The sequence below is a fragment of the Labrus mixtus genome, chromosome 6 (assembly GCF_963584025.1).
Source record: "Labrus mixtus chromosome 6, fLabMix1.1, whole genome shotgun sequence".
NCBI classification, from domain to species: Eukaryota; Metazoa; Chordata; class Actinopteri; order Labriformes; family Labridae; genus Labrus; species Labrus mixtus.
The window spans coordinates 6,926,809-6,949,224 of NC_083617.1; the positions used below are offsets into that span (position 1 = coordinate 6,926,809).

At 41.2% G+C, this 22,416-nt stretch overlaps 2 protein-coding genes across 3 annotated transcripts in view; both read left to right on the top strand.

Annotated features, from left to right (window-relative positions):
• Nucleotides 1-22,416, top strand: part of prom2 (prominin 2) — a 173,796-nt gene that overhangs the window by 83,876 nt on the left and 67,504 nt on the right. The gene's annotated exons all lie outside the window — the stretch shown is intronic.
• LOC132975284 (Kv channel-interacting protein 2-like) overlaps nucleotides 21,434-22,416 on the top strand; it is a 115,293-nt gene continuing 114,310 nt past the window's right edge. For both annotated transcript variants that reach the window (XM_061039739.1, XM_061039743.1), the window contains exon 1: nucleotides 21,434-21,445. The gene's annotated coding sequence lies outside the window, so the exon portion shown is untranslated. The remainder of the gene's footprint in view (nucleotides 21,446-22,416) is intronic.

The window sequence follows — 22,416 nt, forward strand, 5'->3', positions numbered from 1 at the left end:
CACCACTGGCGCAACAGAGTCTCTGTCCTGGGGAGACGACACGTGGAGTCACTTCTCCGGTTGTGTAATCTAATGATTGCTCCTGTGGTGCACTTCATCCTGCGGCGGGTGTGTGCGTGAAGTCCAGGCATGTTGCTGTAAACGTTCAAAATTGCCTGTTGGCTACAATATTTTTGTAATGGAAATCAAAACAAGAGAAAATATCATCTTCCCATCACACGTCTACAAGTGGGGTGTACATCCCTGCAGATATAATTCATATTAGATTGCGATGTAATGTTAGATTGTATTGTTATTGATGTCATCTATGTCTCAGGTTTTGCAGCTTCGCCGGGTACAGAAAGTCATCTAACACAAGTTATGTCTCCGGGTTGCAAACAAATCAATAAATAAATCCATCAAAAGCCGAAAAGTTGTCTCTTTACTTGTCGATCTTCAAGTTAGCTTTATAAGTTTTGAAACCTATCTCAACAAGCATGTTAAAAAATGACCCTCTCCAATGTAGCCATTTAGCCACGGCCCAGAGATATCATGGTAACAGTGTTACGTTCAGGTAAAAAAACAAGGAACTGGACCCAAGTGCAGAAGCTAACAAAAAATGATTTATTTTAAAGATCAAAAGTCCACAACAAAACTTACTAACAAAATCCAACAGAAGAAAACAAGGAGCCGCGAGGAAACACTCGTAAACTGACAACTAACATTCAACAAACGACAATGAACTAACACAGAAGGGAAGAAACAAAGAGACTAAATAGACAGGGGAAATCAGACACAGGTGAGACTAACGACACAGGTGAAGACAATGAGGGCAATCAACACTGGAGGGAAACACACAGAGGCAGGACAAGAAACACTGAGGACAACTATGACAAATACATGAAACACTGAAGACACTGTTAAACATCAAGACACACTAGAACAGAGAGGGACACAAGGATTTGAAATTACAAAACACCACAGGAAACACTGAAGGGGAAAACCAGCAACACTAGGGAAGAACGGGAGAAATCAAAACATGGAAACCCAAACGCCAAAACACGAAACCAAACGAGACCAAATCATGACAAACAGAGGAATACACACACTCACACACACACACACACACACAGACACACACACACTGCACATGCAAAGAGTTTGCAAACAACAGGCTGAAGACGCTTGCAGTCATATGCACAAAATCCAGTTATATTACTGCACCTTGTCAGTCAACATGGTTCTTTTGCTGCTCACTACGTCTTTGCCCGCTTCACACCCTCTGCTTGTAATCAAATGCACATTGTCTGAGAGGGGGAGTACTATAGTCTGTATATATTTGTTTTAAGACAGTATAGTTGTGCGCCAATCCGCACCAAACCAAATCCCTACTTCTGGTTGCTTTAACTTTGCATGAAGGTTTGCAAACTCCAGTGTTTGTGTATCATATATATATATATATATATGTTCACCCTTGTGTGATGAATCAAAATGATAACCTTCATTTTCAATCAAGCTGATCCAATTAGTGCAGAGTGTGATAAGTGAAGCTAAGCCCCGATGTGATTGTAGGGATTTAGGCTTTGGCAAAAAAAAAAAAAAAAGAACAATTAGAGATGATTACTGTGCAGTCACACAGACGGCATCCTCTCATCCTTTTCTTCAAGTCTTAAGGACACACATTCTCCTGTTGTTGAATCATCACTCTAACTGAGATTACTTTCAAGTCCAATGTTCCTTTCCTCAAGATCATGGTCTGACAATGTGTTTGTTGTTGCTCTCTTTGTTTTTTGTGCTGTAATTTGTATTGAGACAGGATGGGACAAACAGATTTTAATTTCATCCTCCTCGTGTGCCCTTGTTTCTCTTCTTTGTGCAACTTTTCTGGAGCCCCGTCATTCCGATTCCTCTTTTCCCTGCTTTGCTTTTTTTCTCCCGCTAAAGGCAAAGAGAATAAACAACACAAAGGTCATGAATCTGATCGACACAGTGAGAGGAAACTGTAAATTGGACGGTGTATACACGGTTTATATAAGGCTTAGAGCATGAAGATTGAAATTGATTGGTAACGGTTATAAGATTTCCATCCTGTGGCTGAGTAGTGGATATTGATCAGGGTTGAGTTGCTCCTCAAGGGTGCTCGCTTTAGAGGGATGCTATGACTCTTGTTTTTTAATATTTACTTTTCACTTTTGTAGTCCTGTCCAAAAACACACGAAAATGCCAGCACAACATGTGAACATACACACAGAAGTACTGTACATGGAAGATTACATTGACGTCATGCACAAAGACAATCCTACATCGTATCCAAAGCTATTTAAGATCCCTGTGAGAGCGATCGATACAAACCCGTAGCTGAGTATTAACACGCTCCCTCAGGGCACAGTAGGGCAGTTGGAAAGCACGGAAATAAAGAGTGGGAATGAGAGTGAAAATGAAGGAATCTTAGTGGCCTTTTCACAACTATATCCTGGGAAACAGCAAAAATATTCCGCCGTTGTGGCGCCTCAAAGTATTCTTGTAAAGTTGTCTCTTTCCAGCAGGAAGAAAGGCCAGAGAAAGTCAGAGAGTGTGCAGTATCCAAAGGCCAGTGAGCACATTTAGCGAGTAAATGTCACGTGTAAATGGTTCTACCACGTACTCCTGTACCTCCGCCATGCCATTTCAGCTCTGAGGGGGGAGAGGAAATGAGCCTTTATTTCCCCTTAGGCCATCGGGAGCTGGCAGATTGGTCTTGTGACTGCATGATTGACAGCTTAGCAGGTTTACCCTGCAGTCTGCTGCACTGATCGCCCAGAGGAATGAGAGGAACTGATGCTAATAACTCAAGTAGACATACAGTTGTTGCCCGTATGTTTGCTGCTGACATTTACCTACTGGTATTTGGACGCCATGTGTGCAAACAGTGCCACAGACAATTTGGTTTGGCTGCTTGTCAGTTCATTATTGAGGACATTAAAAAAACAGACAAGCATTGACTGAATAAATGACAATCAAAATGCTAAAGAAAATAGGTTTTTTCTTAAGACAAGTCTTTATGACATCGATGTAGGGGGAAGATCTAATTGTTGCTGGTAAACTATTCCACAGTTTTGGGCCAACAATCGAAAAAAAAAGGTCTGGTATATATGGATACACTAATGAGGGAGGAGTGTTTGGGTTAGCTGGGACGGTCATGGCTAATGTTGCACTAATTAAAATCAGGAACAGGTGTGAAGATGTGAAAAAGGAGGAGAAGTCCGAGGGCACCCGATGGAGAAGGTGAAGTATAGCAGGAGAAACTGGGAGACAGACTGTGACTCTGAGGAACTATTTGATCCATTGCCATGAAATTGACTATTCACTCATATAACCCCAAGTGTCAGCATAGTAGCATACTGACATTAGCATTTAGATCAAAGCACTACTAATTAAGTAGTAAGTACATCCTTACAGAGCTGCAACCGTGTTTATACTCTTACTTCATTTTACTGAGCATTATTAAAAAAAAAACCCACTAATAGTAAGAATACAAAACTGAAATTAAACTAAACAAAAAGCCCACCCCAAACAAAAGTATGTGAATATGCACATGTGTACAAACATGTGCATATTCACATAACAAATATATTAACGCTGTACTTTAAGCAGAAAATAAATAAGTATCACTGAGAGGTTTGCAGTTAAGAAAGTTACCTTTAGTTTGAAAGAAGTGTTACCGTATGATACTGTAAGATGGAGATGAGATTTATTTTTGGTGAAGTTTTATTTTATAGATCTTTATTTTTCTCAGGTTGAGATAATATATTATTTGATTTAATGCTAATTTCATTTATATTTATAATTTGTACTTTACAAGAGTATCTGTTTGATATGATGCACTGTGCCTTTAAGGTTACCCATGGTTACGGTTGGAGGAGTGATATTGTTTTAAGACAAGCAAGGTGTCGCTGTTGTTGTTGTTCAGTCTTGTTATGTTATGCTCTGATACGGACGGACATTAAAAAGTATGAGACGCACAGCAGAAGTTGTCCCCGTGCTTTTACTTACCCACACCCGAAGATATATCTTTAATTAAGTATGTTTAGTGTTATAGTTAACGGCAAGACAACTGAGGATAATCAACATCATCCAAGAAGCGCCGTTACAATACTATAAAAGAAGATTGGTGCATTGCGTCTAGCCTTCAACACTGCCGTAGTTTTTCATGGCACAGTTCTAGAGAAATGTTGAGCCGGTCAAAAATACCAATAAAATAAATATTAAATCAGCACATCTACTCAATTCATGACATCTTATTGAGGTTTAAAGCAGCAAGTCAACAGGAGTAAGTGAAACACTTGTCACATGTCTCAGTAGAGATTCAGCTCAAACTGTCTGTGGTAAATCATGAAAATGTAAAATGTATTGTCTGTAAGGAAACACCTGCCTCACGATTACTTCTGTTAAGTCAGTCCAATAGTTTTCAAAGAGAGTTGGAGCAGTTTCCAAAAAGCCGACATGAGTCAAACTGATTCTCCAATCAGTTCAGATCTGGACTGGCGGAGCTCCAGATTCGATTAACGGCGTCTGTGACATCCTCTCTCTGTGTTTCGCAGGCCAGTGACCAGCTACCTCTCTCATCTGTGACAGCAGCTGTTTCTTCATTCCTCTCGTCTCCGTCTACGACCCCATTCTCTTCATGTGTAATAGTCTCCTCTCATACAGCTCATTTATCATGGTGAGGGGGGAAAGCCTCCTCTTCCTTCTGGGTCTGTGATTCTGGTGTTGTGAACAAAAGACACTGAGTTTTTTTTTTTTTATTAAAATACATTCTCCCCTGTGTGTCTGGAGTGCATGGCTGTGTGTGTGTGAGTGCAGGTGGGTACGGTTATCTTTACAGGCAGCCCAGGTGCAGACAACCTACCCCTCATCATCAAGCAGTATATATACGCCGGTCTTTCACCGCTCGTCGCCTGAGTATCCTATCTCTCTGTGTGATCCTGTGTTACGTGCTCGTGCCTTTGGACACTCCTTCCCCTTGCACTATTAGTTTTGTTGCACTATTAAATAACTGTTTAATTGTGCTTCTGTGTTCGGAGTCTTGCTTTTGGGTCCTTACTTTTCTGCCGAGTCGTAACCATGACTTCAACACAGTCAATAGACAGATCAAATATCTCAAGTAATAAATGCATCTGGCAATCCACTGAAACAATAAACCAGTTCCATGAGTGAATTTGGTCTTGGCGATAGTTGGCGTCTGCAGACACCCAACCACATCACTACCATAATTTGACACAAATTCAGGGATCAACTAGTATTACATGTGTGATCAACGGGTTAATGTTTAATGTGTAGGGATTATTCAGCAGTATTCAAAGCCTTGAAATCAGCAGGGACGTATGTGAATATAGGCCCATGATACTTTGTGTCGTTGCCTTCTTCTTTGTTCATCTATAGTATGGAACAATTTTTAGTCACCTTTTGTGTGTGGGAGTATTTTGCACATAATTGAGCACAGCAGAATAGGGACCAACCTGAGTGCAAAAAAAAAAAAAATCCTGTTTAGCGCAAGCTGTTAGCAAAGCTATGTCAGAAATAGATATAAAGCCTTCACATTCCATCTCCTCCTCGTTGCCATTTAAGCTGGTTTTGTGTGAAATGTAACAGAACGTCTCTTTGGCGTTCCTTTTCTTTTGTCTGTCATTCATTCACAACCTCAAGTTTTGCTTTGTAATGCCTTCTGACTCATTCCTTTCCCTTCACTTCTTGCTTTACAATCCCCCCTCTCCACCCTCCTAGTCCTTCAGCATAGCACTCCTGTCTTTCATTTACTCATTCATATTTTTTCTCTCTCTCTCTCTCTCATCTCTTCTCCTGTCTCTCGGCATCAGGCCCAGGGTCAGCGCCAGAGGGAAAACTCTTTGGCTTTAGATGCCTCTAACTCAATTGTGCGGTCTAGCCTTTCCACGTTTGCAGCCCTGTGTTATCAGCATCATTCCTCCGTGTCCACTTCTCTTGTGTCTATCTTGTTTAATCTTTCTAAGTCGAACTCTTAATGCTTTGTGGCACAGGGAATCGGTCTACTTTTGGAAATTAATTGTGGAAATGAAGGTGTAGCCCTGGAGGAATTTGGAGTGTTTTCAAAGAAAAGACAAAAGCTGCTCCACTGTGGAGACTTCCACAGAATTGCTTGTGACATTATAGTTGTAAGAGAAATGGCCGACACTTTAATCAGCCAAGTTTATTTGACTGGAACACCTTGTCCTCTGAACCAGCTTGTGACCTGCATACCCAAAGAATCGCTTTGTTTTTCATTATTTCCCTGTCAGTGAATGAAATACTGTATAGCAGCCAGACTACTAATAATTCACTGCTGTATGGAGACAAAATAAAGTAAAGACTTACAGTAATATCTTTATACCTACGATGATTTATAGCCCCTAAATCTGAAAGCGACTGTTTGCTGAAGTTAAATAGTAGTGAGGCACTGTCTCACATATTTAATTACTGAACTGAATTAATTCTGGACTTATTTTGCAAACGCTGCTGTACAGGATTGCTGCAAACAAAGGTTTGTTGTGTTTTTATACAAGGACAATAAAGCTTCTATCTTCTATCTTACCTTTATTATTTCATTTTAAGCTCATCATGATCAGCACTTAAACTCAATATGGACAGAGAGGATTTGTTTGTGGATGTAAGATGGCGGCAGCTGGCAGGACAGGTGTAGTTGGAGCTCTTCTGGTAGGTCTATATGTGTTGAAGCCTATCGACACCGGGCAGTTTTTAAAAGATCACAAACATTTTCAGCGATGCTAAACAGCCAATCCATGCCACTGGTCTGAAAAGCCTCCACACAAGTAAAGTAAACAAACATTTCGGCTTTGGGAGACACGTCATAGCCACTGACGTTTCTTTACCCGTCTCTCTACAACCGGGTAACAAAACACGCCAGGACTGTGTCCAAACGACAACAAAGCCACACGCTGATAATTGCCACCTGCCTCTTCATCAGTGTCCCGGCTCGCTAAACCAACCTGCAGAAGATGGTACCTTGCACCGCTTTCACAACTAGAGGAGGAGTAACAGCACCGAACTACCTGAGTGCCATGGGGGGGGGGCCTGCAGTCTGCCGGGGACGTGGCGTCCAGCGTTGCGGGGATGGCGGTGTGTGCCCGTGGATCGTACCAGGTGTGCTGGCGTCTGCACCAGCGGGGCATATGTGGCCTTGTGTAATTTGTACGTGTTTATTGTATATAATGTTACATGTTGTCTTGTTGTGCGCACGTTACATTTACTTGAGTAGGTTATTGGATACGGGCTTTTACTAATACTTGTTTTTTTTGTTGTTTTTGTTTTTTTGGTACATTGTTATGTCTGCTCCATGTTTGTCCTGCATGATATACATTTCTTATATTAACCAAATGCTGCTTTATGTGTATGCTGCATGGTTTATATATTTTCTCCTGTGGCTGCTTAATAACTGTCATGTTATTTCTATTTGTAGCTTTTAGTGATGTTTGAATTTTATTTTTTTTAGGGAGCCTTTTATAAAATCTGGCCAGGGACAACAGATGAAAATTATCCTTTTGGCTAACTCTGGCATATTTATCGAAATGTTTATTAATATGCAATGTCCCTGTAAAATAAATAAAGAAATAAAATATAGTACAACTTTGATATAGCACTTCTTTCTGCTAGGTTACAAAAGTTAATACATTTCCACTTCCCATAGTGACCATTGTGGGTTTTTTTTTTTTTTTTTAAAAGCTCAGTGTGCTTAATATTTTCAATGAAAACTGTTCTTCAGCTTTGAGACTCTCTATGAACACCTAAATCTGCTGCTTGTTTTGTGACTAGTCTTAGCAGAAGCTTTATTTTGAATCTTCTGGGTTCCTTTTACAAGCCCTCCACTGTTTATTTAATCCCACCTTTGCATTTTGCATGACCATGTCTATTTCTGTTTAATGTCAATCTTGTTTTATTTTTTATTTTTTTCCACAAATAAAGAATAATGAAAATTCTTGATGGATTTTTGAATAACATCTTCCTTGCCCTTAACCTTTGGGGAGATGCGTCCAAAACATGCAATATCACATTCATTTTATGCCTTTTACTTCATTCTTCACTTTTAGCACTTTTACTCCATCCAAATGTATGCAATCCCATGACATCATTGCTCAGTTTAAAAGGTCATGATTTAAAACCTCTCTGAGTGCAGGCTCTCTTCCAGCTTTCAAGTTTGGCCTTTTGGAACACAGAACAGCAAAATTAAACTGCTTTGGATTGGACCACTCTACTTGACAACAAAAAATGTTAATGGAAACAGCTCATGTTCTTTTCCACCGTAGGACTTGGGTCTTTGTATCACTTAGGAAACATTGTTTGGGAAGAAAAAACAGCAGATTTGATCAGCGACTCCTAAATTCTCCAATCTTGATCATCCTACAAATTCCAACCTATCACAGATCAACAACACAGCAGGGATGCCTGATAGCACAGACACTTACCAAATTAAAAAATGGTGACTGTGACTTCAATTACCAAATGGCAACCCTAAATATTAAAAATAAAATGAGTAATCCAGCCTACAGATCTTTGAGTTAGTGACCATTACACCTAATGTCATAACAACACAGTCCAGGAGTTTGGTACTCAAAACTGTTCATGGACATATTGCTCGTGCAGGTTAAGCTCTGGCTCTAGTTAATCTTGTATCTGTGCAGCCAGCTCACACTGAGAGATGCTTATCTTCTCTGGCTCCGTTCCATTTCTGCACACTTCCGACCTTCAGCTTCACTCCAGGCAGGGAAGTTGCTGTTTTCTGCCCTCAGACACAGAGAGGATTAATCTCACACCTTCGTGACTGATTTCACACTAGATTAGAGAATTTCATCCACTGCACCTTCTCCTCCCCTTATCCCTCGTTTCTTTGGAGGAGGTGGAGGTTGAGGAACTACAAATACCCCCGGAAACAAAAATAGTCTTCATTACGTAACGCCTGCAATTGCATGTGTTTGCATGCATGTGCACTCTCTTTATTGCACCAGCTGTGTGCTTATTCATGGATCTATGGTTATTAAATGTGTGTATAAGAACTGTACTGTATGTGTTAGCGCGCAGGTGTGCCCTAGCAAATAATCCTCCTGAGAAATATCCATGTTATCATGTTTATTTGTGGAGTAGATTCATCTTCTGGATGGCACATCTGTTTCTCTGCATAGGTCACTGTGCACACTCAGGATTTGTCGATTGTGTGCAATGCAAACACAATGACAATGCATATTCAGTAGCCTGTGTGTAAGGAGTTAAACCCCTGACTAACGCTAATTGCACGTATGTCGCTACAGCAGCTCAGCGCGGCTCTCTTCAAACCGCTCAATGTGGGTGAGATTCAACCTGACTCATCAATGCTTACTAAATATAGAACCCACAGGCCATAATCCATCAAATATTGTACATGAACCAGGCTTTAAACCCTCAGGATCTTCTGAGTATTAACAAATCATTTCTGAGGGGAAAGTTGCTGTTTCCTCTTGCCTGATATTTCAGCTACACAAACATCCACGTCAGTAATTTACAATCCATCATGATTGTGTGGTGCGAGTGTGTGTGTGTGGGAATGCCAGCGTGTACGTGTCACTTTGAGTGCTGCTGCTTGTTTGCGTGGGGGATTTTTTTATTTTCCTCGACACGTTTCTTGTGCTGTCAAAGCATATTGTGACTGAGTGATTACCTGTCATCTCAAGCCTTGAGCTCTGCTTACTCCCCAATCACGCCACTGCTGTGGCTTTTCCATCGCTCTCCCATTCTTTTATCTGTCTTCTCTAACCCCCTTGCCAGTCCTTTTTCTCTGCTGCTGTTTTTCCTTCTTATTTTCTCCTTCTCTCTCAACTGGTGCATCTTTCCAGAAAGGCGATATCAGGGTCTTGAGGTTTGGTGTTTCTCTGATCTGTTTATTTCTTTTCTCATTTTGTTTCTCGCCTGAAGGCATTCAACCATGAAACAACCAATGTAGATCTTCATGAAATTCCCGCCAGGCCCGACTGCAGCTTCCATTTGTCCGACATGAAACAAGCAGGTACAGAGGTTGTGCCGAGGATGACAGGTCGACTGGCAAGTCTCCCTCTGCCTGGGTTGTGCATATTACTGCCTGAAAAAAATACAGCCTTTTATGTTTGTTTGGGCCATCAGGAGCATGCTGTGCGCAGCGTGGGATGATGGCACTCTGTCCTATCGTTTTTTGGATTGCTAAGTTTATATTTTTAATATTTTTCTTCATTCGTTCTTGTTCTTGTGTTCTTTGCAGTTTCCTTGCCAGCATGAGCAGCAGAAAGAGCTGCTAAGATGTTCAAATAACCTCTTTCCAAAACGTTCTTTGCCTTTAACTCTGTTTCGGCTCTATCTGGGTGAGTGTGCATCTGTGTTAAGAGAACAAATGGCCTCAGATTTGCTGCTCTAATCAAACATAAATATCTGCAGCTAATGGGTGAGAGCGCAGAGACATCGCTTTAATGATTTTGAGGACCGCCCCTCGCCACAACACTGTTCCTACAAATCTCTGCTAATGGCTGCTTGGACTTATAATAACTCTGAATCTTATTACTGTGTGTGTGCCTGCACTTTATGAAATACAGTATCATTAGTCTGATTTAAGTCAGAATGTTTATTTACCCTTTGGCAAGAGCAAACCAGTAAACTAAATACATGTGTGTGTTTATGTGCCTGAGTTTGAGTCCTTTTTGACCATCTTTGTGCAGGTTGTGCGTCAGGAGAGCTGTCCCTATCTGGCTTTGTGACTGACGTGGTCTCTGATGATTTGAGACGTCTCCTTGTCTGCTGGGTATAACCTGTCACTGTCTGTGCTAGAAAGGGGCATGTCATTATTTTTGCTTGATGCAAGGTTAAAGCAGAGTTAACAAATATTTCTGTGCTTGCTCCTCATTAAGGGCTGCACGGTGTTGCAGTATTCAGCGCTGTTGCCTCGCAGCACGAAGGTTCCTGGTTCAAATCCCCGTCAGACATGATCCACTCTGTGTGGCGTTCGCATGTTCTCCCTGTGCATGCGTGGGTTCTCTCTCCGGGTACTCAGGCTTCCTCCCACACTCCAAAGACATGCTCGTTAGGTGAATTGTTGACTCTAAATTGCCCGTAGGTGTGAATGTGAGTGTGGCTGGTTGTCTCTGTATGGCAGCCCTGGGATTGACTGCCGACCAGTCCAGGATGTAACCCCGCCTCTCGCCCAATGACAGCAGGAATTGGCTCCATTATCCCGCAACCCAGACGAGTGAAAGGGGTAGAGATGATGGATTGATCCTTATTAGGAATCTAGCTCTGTAACTCCAACAGACTGTTAGTTCTGTGCAATTATTTCTAGTTCTGATATAATCATGAATGTAATGCAGACGGTTTTATCATGAAGAAACAGGAAATGCACTGAAATAATATCTTTAATGACAACTGTAATATTAAGCTCCTTCACTTTTCGGGTTGCATCAGTCTTTATTTGTGCATCGCTTGCATTGTAGATGTTTACATCATTATCCTGACACATACATTGTTGATCAATCCCCGTTCCCCACCCCCTGCAACCTGCGGTATGTGTTTGAGTAAGCATATTTCTGGATTCAGACAGTCACATATTCACTTGTTAACCCCAGACTTTCAGTTGATAGCCACTGTTTTGTTGGTATGCTTCATTACTGTCACTGCACAGCATCTCAATATGCCCCCTATTGTGAAATAGTGATGTAGCTGTGAGAGCATAGCCCAATTAACTTTGCCAGCAGGTCTTTCAATATCTGTCAAAGGAAAATTAACTCACCTGTTAGGCCTGTTTTTTTTTTGTTTTTTTTCTCAGCCAGGAATAAACTACACCATAATTGGTCAACTCTTTCTGGTTATTTATTGCATTGTTGATGTGTTTATTAATATTTTCATCTGTAAAGAATAAACATGTTTGTACGGACACCTTGATATCACACATTAGCTTGTTGTTTAAGTTGCTTTTTGAGGCCTCGAGATAAGCAATTTTCATAAATGATTCATAATTATAAGTCTTACATTATGCAGACATTCAAGCTAAACTTGTTGTTGTTTTTTGTTTCAGACTCTGTTTATATTTCTGCTGTAAAGTTGGGCATTTTTAAATGGGGCCTAATGGGGACTGACTCACTTTTGGAGCCGGCCTCAAGTGGCCGCTTAAGGAACTGCAGTTTCTGGCCGTTTTGCATAGGCTTCATTTTCCACCCCAGAGGTTGCAGCTTGGTTTTCTCAGACTTTCATTCAATTGGCACTTGATTTGTTTTAATTAAACAGTCACACTGGAGAGGAGGAAATCCATCATGTCTTCCTGTGTTTTGAAGGAGATTAAATGGAAAGGACTGCTTTCCCGCCTTTGGATCTGTGTGGTCGTCATGTTGTACTGTGTTTGCGCTGTTTGCAAGATAAGATGGTGATTTTGTTAGCTCTTTTGGAGAATCCCTGTTTGTTGATTTCACTGCCCTGTGGAGGGAAACAGCGGGTCGCCTGCCACAGCTTTAGCGTGGTACTGCTCCTCCTCTAAAGCAGCACAGTGGTGTTAAGCCAAATACTGATGACCTGCTGGGTTTCCTCGAAAAAGTCAAAAACAAATACCTGGCAGTGCAATCTTCAGGGATTTCAATCAATCAAACAAAGGTCAGATTACATACAAATATTGATCTTCTCTCAATGAACGTTTTTTTTTTCCCTTTGATTTCAGCAGCTCTTTAGAATACAATGGAACCTCTCAACCAGCAGAGGGTTTGTGTGGGATGTGAAAAATGTGTCTCCTACTTTGGCAATTGTCTTCCACACATCCCAAGTGAATCCCTTTAGTGAGGTCATTAAAAGTCAGAATACACACACACACACACACACACACACACACACACACACACATGCACACACTGCCAGCCGGCATTTACAGACAGATGGAAGCCTTGGGGTAGAAGTTTGCTTGTATTCAGGGAAATGAAAGGGGAATCTATTTCCATTCCCTTGTGTTGATCAGGGACACGACTCGCATAAATTAAAGCCATGACACTGCACTAGTTTGTTAGCGTATCGACCACTTAGAGTAGATGCCAGTCTTAAGTGGGATGACACACGGTGGTCTTTATGCACGACAAAGCAAATTGATTTCAGAGCACACTGGTCTTTGAATCAATGGACCACAGGTACGTTTGGAGCTGGGAGATTTTAAGAATGAATGAATTGGATTGCATAATTTACATATATAATATTAAAGCTAAGGTTTATGATTTAGCCTCAGGTCAATGTAAACAGAAGCAACACACCTCGTCTTTTTTAGCGCTTCAATAATCGGACACATTCTCCCAGTCTTTCATCATATATCTCATCCAGCACAGGAAATGCACTACTGACACACATGATGAGTTAACGCCCTGGAGGGCTTTCTGTGTACGTGTGTTTTCCTTTCCTTTGTGTACACGGTGCAGGAGGTTATCAAGGTGCTACATTTGTATCGCATTAACTGTCCAGGGGTCAGCGGTGTGCTTCAGTGGCTGTCATAGTGAGTAACTATGGTTTGTAGTTTATCCATGTCTCAGCGGTTACTTCATGGATTACAGCTTCTGCGGATTGAAGTAATGGTTAGATAACCTCCGACAGTAAGCTGTATGTGCATCCACTCGTAGGCTTTACACAAAATGCTCCAGTTCTGCCTTACGACAGCACAATGAGAAACATTGTTGTCGGTAGAAGAAGCAAACTTTATTCTCCAAGTAGCAGTTAGTGTATAAGAAAGGTGCTTAAGGTGCAAGCAGGAGGTCAAGTAGAAGCACATTTGTCCTTTAGCCCAACAATGAAGGATACTTAGTTCTCCTACCTGCTACTCTTCAAAGAAATATTTATGTCTCTAAAATCATTTTGAACCATTTGGATAAAGTGTTAATATATTTATATTTATATGCTTTAATCATTTAATCAAAGGATGTTGTCCTGCCTTTTTGCTGAGTCTTCTCCCTGGCTCTTTTAGTTGCTCTCTTTGACCCTCAGCCTATTTTTTTCAGTTTTTTCTATTAATTTTTCTTACACACCATAGCTTTCCCTTTGTGTGAGTTGTGATTGTGTGTTTTCACCTGTTGCTCCGACATTACTGAAGAATTGTGGCCTTATGCGACTCCAAGTGTCATCGTTTCCAGGGGCTCAAAAAACCATTCCTTATATTGATTTAAAAAATATTTAAAAATTTTAATGTAAAAAAAAAACTGAATAGAACCAATCGGAAAGCTTACAGACATCCAAGGCGTCACTTCTAAATGTCCTGTGTCAGGCCAACAGTTTAAATAAAAATGAATTCAATTATAGTAAGTTTGCAAAAGCGTCATGTTACGGCTCTTATTATAGGCATATCAAAGCTCTTTTAATTTGTTATAAGATCCTTATTGAGTTTGAGAAGAGCAGTTTTTAAAATGTTCTGATATTCCTGATATTTATTAACCTTAATAAAACACAAATTGCTCAGCTAAAGTCAATTCAATAAAATCGCTTTAGGTGTGTTATAAACAACTTCAATAAGTTCAAAGTTTTTATTTATCTTTTTAATGTAATCGATAAACTGTAAATAAGTGTCTTAATGCTTCTGAATGTGTTTTATGTACTAGACATATTAATGATGCAGTTATTAACACATTAAGTCTCATTTACTTTTAATAAGCATCTCATAAGGATCTCATAAGTTCTCATTAACATACTAATGCTAATGACAAGAAAGTGTTACCAACGGTTACCCCTTTAGCTCGATCAGACGACTGAAATCATATAATGATGTCATCCTTTGACTTCACATCACATCATAATGAACACTGGAGCAGATAAGACGATTCTCTTGTATTTGTATCCGTCTCTCCTCCCACGTGGCGCCTTTATTTAAATACATTCCTTTTTTGTTCTCTCTGGCATTAAATGGCGCCCTGACTTACGTCTGACCTCTTTATCTGCAATTGTTTTCCCCTGCTAGGAGCTTTGTGTGAGTGTGTGTGAGTGTGTGTGTGTGTGTGTGTGTGTGTGTGTGTGTGTGTTCATTTCAGTGTGTCTCCTTCATGCTTATCTGCCAGCACATCTCAGCTTGAATCAAGGACATGTGTGTGTGTGTTTGCACGTGTGAGTTCTCCCTTCATTTAACTTTCGCTCCAACACTCATTCACCCCTCTCTTGCCTGATTGCTCTTTGTTTTCACTAGAGTTTAAGCCACGTCTTTATACAGTAACTCACCACTTGAAGTATTTATTTATAATTATTCTGCAGGGCTCGACCTCACTGAGGAGGAGAGCTGTCGCCAAGATGAGCGGTAAACCAGCTCTTCCAGCTGACTGTGATGTGTGGTGAATAAGGCCGGGGCTAATCTTCTCTCCATAGCTGCTGTTGGCTAGATGGCCATTTATGGGTGGCTCGGCTGTTGTGCTCCGGTTCCATCTCCTCTGTTAATCCGCAGGCAGCTCAAGTGGTTGATGAGACGCATCGGCGCTCCTCAGTATATACACAAACAAACCAGCACATTCACTGGCACCCAAATAAGCCTTCCTGAGAATAAAGCAGTCTGCATTCAAATGCCTTTGTGAAATGCTGTTGTCTGTGCGTGTCTGTGTTCGTACATGTGTGCATGAATGTGAATGTGTGTGTGTGTGTGTGTGTGTATACTTTGTGTGCAAAGAAGTAATATCCTCCAGTATGAGTCACAGGGTGGAAATTAAAGCCTGGGATGATCCTTTCCTCAATGAGAAAACACTTCATTTTGACAGATCATTAACTAGACATTATCTTTCATTAGGCGCCTCTGCATTACTTATTCAACACCCCTAGGACACACAAACTCAGACACACACACACACACACATATAACCACACATCCACACAGCTAAACCATGGAGTGATTGGACACAATGCATTTCAAAAACTGCTCTTAAAAAACATTATCTGTGTCGCTGGACTTGACACTTACTGGAAAAATGCTCTGGCCGTTAATAAAAGTCTCCACGCAGCTTCCTCGGTCAGACTTATCTAATATTTTATTCACTCAAATCTAATTTCTTTAGAGCCCATTCATCTCACTCATCCTCCACTGCTATCATAGTGCCCAGATCACACAGCCACTCTTCAGATGGTCACAGTAATTAGATTGACAACGAGTTTTACACGAGAGGAGTAGGCAGAGTCGTAAAGAGCATCCTGATAAAAAGAGAGAAGCTCTTAAGAGCACAATGAGAGAGGAAACCATCACACCATGTAGTGCTAATTCAGATGCGTGCCGCTGCTGCTGCTGTCTCCCACAATGGAGAGAAGTGGAAAGGAAAGGAGCCAAAACCACAGCAGTGCGCCGCTCGTTCACCACATTCGTTTTTTTTAAGTGTAAAGTAGTAAAGTTTGTTCCAGATGCTTACTGACAAACAGTGTAGAATGTCTGGTAAGAAAACAACGAGACCTTGTTTAATGAACTATCCACAACAAAGACAAATATACACTCCTCTTCTCTTTTCTTTACAAGTTTATAGCGGAGATAAGAAATTCATGCAAATGAATTCCATATCTGACGTATGAATGCGGTGAAGGTCAAGCTATGCAAGCTAAGAACTTTTAATAGAGGTGGCTTATAGAATCAGTCAAACAACTCAAACACTCAGAAACAGTTTAAGGCCCTGACACACCAAGCAGACGGCAATGAACTAGTCACGTCGCCTTTTGTCTTGGCTGAAAAAGTTGCACTAGAACACACCGCAAAGACTACAGCCGACGACCAACCACCACGTTCGCTCTGCACATTGTGACAGAGGAAATAACTCTCCATGCCAGCAGGTGGCGGTAGTCCGTTGTTATGATACGATTAGACCATTTTCACCACTCATGTTATAGACTATAATCAAGAATAATGTCTGATAAAAAGTTGAAAATGGCGCTGCATGGCGTCGTCAGCCCTTGGTCTTTTAGTGGAAAAAGAAAAGAAGAGGTGAAGGCGACAAATAAGGAGAAACCGCACTAATGGGTGAAAGCATGGACACTACAGCGGCATGTTCATGCTCCAATTTCCTGAACCTGTGTCGAGAGCTGGAGAGAAATGAAACCACCGAACAGCCAATCAGAGAGATTCCTCTCAAATCGGCCCCAAAAAAAGGCAGACGGGAGTCGACGGGTAGCGACAGAGCTGGACACGCCGCAAAAAACTAGGGCGACGATCTTTCACAGACGGTCCAACAACGACCGACGATCTCCTTGGTGTGTCAGGGCCTTTATAAGTGACATACTTTAAGTTGGATGCACAGACACTGAGAAGATTCAGGGTAACCAGAAAACGGAACAACCACAGGTGCATGCAGCAGCACACTGAACACGACATGATATAAGGTAGGTCCTAATAAGGTGCCCATGATTACGCCTACCTGTAATTATCTAATGAGGAGTGCTCTGCTATTCCCAAACATCATTTAAGTGTAAGAAAGTAGTTTGTGTCTTTGAAAATAATATTAATACTACAACTTTTTTTTGCACAATGATGACAAGCCTTCGGTGACATTAATGGCACAACACATTTCGGGGGCAGTTTCCGGCCTGCCAGACTCCATCCATCTGTCTGCGCTTGCACATCGGCACTTTTCCTGTTTACTCTCTCCATCATATCCTGCATCTACCCACCAGCCTCCGCTCTCCATCCATCTCTTGAGCTGCTTTTTTTTTTCCTCTCTCCAACTCTGTAGCCTGTAAACCTGTGCGCCTGCCTCGGCCAAGCACACCCCCGGTGATCTATCAACGGCTGATTTTATGGTCTCTCCCCCCTCACTGATGGCCATTTAGCTGTCCTCGCCACACCCAGGAACATTTGTTATTGTAAGCGTTTGTCCAACACATTTAGGCTGTTTGCACTGACGGCGCACAGATGAGAAACGAGGGCTGTTTATGGAAAGTTATGACGATTCATTGCACTGACGGATCAATGACACATCAGGGATAGGGAAGCGATAATGAGATAGTTATGAAAGGATATTAAATAGATAACACACTGAGATAGGGATGTGATGACAGGTTGAGATGTATGGGTGTCTGGAAAAAAAAGGTCTCTGGACTTTAATCCCCCCTCTTCATCTGTCTGTGAACGATATTGGCTTTCATGGGCACATGCAGGTCTTTAACTGCATTCTGCACGCTTGGTCGCTGTCGCTGCTTCAATAAACAAGCTCAGGTTGCGTTTCCCTGATGGAGTTACACATACACACATCTACAAAGCCACAGGAACACGAGAGGCTGTGTTGCCTCTCAGCTTCTTCCTAATAAACAAATGTTGAAGGATCACTTTGAATACCTACTGTTAGAAGATATAATAAAGTAGGCATTATGTTTCCAATCAAGTATATAAGCTTTAAATTCCAATATGATTCTCTGTTTGAATAACCAAATTGAGACCAATACAATCCGGTGTAAAAAAAGCAAATCCATTAAAGGTTTGTGGCCTTTAGCATGACAGCATCTTGGTCCCCTGAACATCTGCTTTATCATTACTCTGGGTTTGAGTAGGGATGGCTGTGTAAATGCATGTGTAACAACTTATTGCCATGTGTGACTTTCGAACAATAGGTTCTTTCATCCCCTTAAAAAAGTATTTCAGAATAAGACATATTACAAATTCTGTGTTTTCACTCCGTTATTGGACATGCTACTTACACATAGACCAGGAATACATGGATCCACATGCACAAACACAATAAAGAGATGTCAGAGTGATGTCTTGACGATGTCACTGTTTTATAGATGGCTTATTAGCAACAGCAAATGTAGTTCTGCCCTTTTCCTTAAGCATCTTTAATCTTAACAGAAGAGATAAAGGAAACAAGGGAAAAGAGATGGGAGTGGCATGCAGCAACAGTCCCTACAACTGCAGGTGAACTGTGGTCACCCAGACATCTACTCCTGCAGAGTCTCCTGTCAGCAAACGTCTTTTGGAAGAAACTTAATGCCTGTGAAAGGATCCATTTGAAGGCTCTATATTCATTTGGCGGTAAAGTCACTGATTACAACCCACTTTAAACGTATTACGTCCCCCTTCTCGTCCAAGCATGGACACCAAACTCTCAAACAAATCCCTTACGGCCCTCCTATGAGACAGGCTGTTTTCTGGAACCCCCCACAAAATATGGATGTTGTACTGATTTGGAAAAAATTCACAAAATGCATCAGACCAGTCTTCCTCGTGTACCGTTTCCCACATTTCAATGCACGGATGTGGATGCTACCTGGTAGCTGCGTTTGCCCTGAGCTGAACTGTTGTTTACTTCCACATTCCAAGACCGGAAACCAGCTGAGCTACAGGCTGTCATACTGCAAAACAACCACCGACTGGCAGTCATACGTTCTGCAGTATACAGTAGATACTGCATACTACATTCTTCAGTAGTATATAGAAGGCGCCAGGCGGTTTTAAAGACAGTCACAGTGTTTGGGGTGTTTTTTTTTTTCCAAGCTGTATTTTTGGGAGTTTTGTGCCTCTATTGTAGAGATAGGACAGTGGATAGAGTCAGGGAGAGAGAGTGGGGAATGACATGCAGAAAAGCAGCCACACGTCAGAATCGATCCTGGGCTGCCCGCTTGGAGGACTACAGCCTCGATACATGGGGCGCGCACACTAACCAACGTTCCACCAGCGCACCGGGGGGGGGGGGGGGGGGGGGTCCTTTTTTGACTTCTATATAAAGATAGTCATGCATCATGGTGCGCTCAATGAAGGAAGGCATGTTCCCTCCGCCGATAAAAAAGGAACATTCAAAAGTCAGGGAAACACAATAAAAAATGTTTAGCTCTACTACAGGTTTTTCACAGTACACATTGTCAAATGTTGTCAGTTATTTGGTTCATTCTGCCAGTTTTGCTCTAAACAAAACAAATGTTCAGGTGATGACTCAATAAATAAAGAATCCTCTGAAATCTCATACAACCGGCTTTGATATTAGGGTCAGTTTATGTAATGAGGAACCTTTTTTAAATCTGCTGAGTAACAGAAAATGTGAACAATATGGTTATATAATTTCTTAAACTACAAGTCCTGCTATTAGCAGCCAGAGGAACTGCGTTTATAGTAATCTTTAAGCAACTTAAAGCACTTAGTCGAGGTCAGAGAGAGAATTTTCCTCTTGGATTATTATTTCAAAACCTTCAAAAGAAACGAGTTACAACAACCAAAGTATTGTAAACCTAACACAAGCATGCAGAGCTCTGTCTCCAGTGTTCCAGTCCTTGGGCTTTGTAAAAGAATGTGACACTTACAGCGCTGTTAAAAAAAAAAAAAAAAAAAATCTCCTTCATTGAACATAATCCAGGCAGCATTTCGGTATCCTCTAAAACAGACTGTATTTGGCAAGAACATCCCACGGTTTACAAACTCAATTTTTAGGAGACAGTGTTGCAAGGCCTGATGAAGAGGCAATAACACAACAGCAGCCAGTTTTATGTCACAGTGAAAAACCTTTTATAAACTTACTGCTGGGATGGAGGCTTTTAAATTACAGCCCACTAAACCCACTTTGAGTTTTACCCTGCCACACTATATTTGAATAAGTTATGTGACACATAGCAGATGGATTATATGTGTAAACACCAATTTTCTGTTGATTAATCATTGTAGAGGGCACCTTCCGGGTAGTATGCTCCAGATTAAACCTGTGTGTGTGTGTTTGTCTATCTTTCCATAGAAGCAGCTCGACTGTCTGGACAATCAGGACACGTCTGGGACGGACTCCACAAGGACACACGGCAGGAATAAAGTAGGTGGCAAGAAGGGGGGCAAAAAAAAAAAAAAAGACAGAGAGGAAGTGAAGAACGTGAACGAGACAGCATGAGAAAGCATGCACTTTACACTCATGAGTAATTCATACAGGGTTTTTTTTTTTATTCTGCATGGTGTTCTTTCCTCCAGGCCAGAAAACTTAAAGACATGCGACATTATTCAGCTGCTCTCTATGGGGGGTACTGCAACAAAAACACAAGCTGTATACATTAGAGTGAGGCAGAAAGACGCCCACACTGTCACAAACTCACTACTCACATGACAATCAAGTTCTGGCATGATTGTGCGCCTGTGTGCCGCTCTGTCTCCGAGGATGCCATCCCTCAGGCAAGAGGTGACGTCTGCAGAAGCGACCCGGCTGACATCTGTCAGAAGCTATCACAGGGTTTTAAATGCTCGCAGGGATAACAGACGTATACCTGGGGGTCAGAGGTTACGTTATCCTCCCTCTCCCGAGACAGCACAAGTAACAAAATAAAATCAATTACAGTCAATAGTGAATACAGGAAACAAAACAAATCTGACAGATGTGGAGAGGGGATCCGTTTATGTTTATCTGAAGGTCACACCGACGTCCTGTCCTGAATGGCGTCATCACATATTTCCAGCTTAGAGAGGGGACGGGGCTTCAGAAACATACAGATAGTGAGATGAAAGAATTACAGTACGACGGGGACAGAGCGAGAGCGGAAAGTCAGTTTGGATTAACGCTGCATCGAGTTTGATGAAAACAGAATAATCTGAGAGCAGTTGAGACGGGAATAAACAGTTGAAAGGTGAAAGAGGGGGCGGGGGGGTCAAAATCACTCAATGAATCTTTGAACATTGAGATGATCTGCAGATGTCATTTTTAAAACTGTACATAAAAGTTATAGTCTTTAAAGACACATGGCACATCAGATTACAAGTTTAGGTGTAGTTTAGAGGTTTGAGCCTTTTTCTGACGACTAAATCTTCAGGTTTAGATCAGGAAAAATGTGTGAAATGGAGAAGCAAATAGTCTCAGTGTGCTCAACTGAGGTAATGTGTTTTTCCTAGAACGAGGAACCTGGAGATATGATCATAACAGGATTGGTTTTGAAACAGAAATGAAATGCACTCATCTTTTGTTGTCCCCTGTGTCATGACTTTAGCAAGATTAAGCTCGAAACAATCAAAACCTTTTGTGATTGACGCTAAGACAGAGAATAAAAGTGGATTTTAAATTCTAAGTCTCTGCACATTGCACATAAAGGGCTATGCAGTAATCACAGCCCAGTATAAACTGCAGTATTTTTGTGGGATTACACTTTTTTTTATATAATCCCACAAAGCATTAACCACTTCAATAGTATTACTTTTTTTTTCATATTCAAGCTTTTAAAAAGGTGGTTCTGAAATCATGTTGTATTTTTGGTTCTCTATTTTAAAGGTCATATGAGCCTCCATTTGTTTTACTGGTTGTTTTCTTCCCCCTGTTTATGTAAGATGAGCAGTGTTGGGAATAACTCCTCTACTATTTTCAGTAACTAATAGTGTTTCCAGTTAATTTTCAGATTCAATAACGCCGTTACAGTGACTTAATTTTTGTTGCTTGATGCGAAAAAGCAGACAACGACGTAACATTAAGGTTTATTGACATCAATTTGGTGGGCGAGGTTAAGCTAATGTTAGCACAGTAGCAT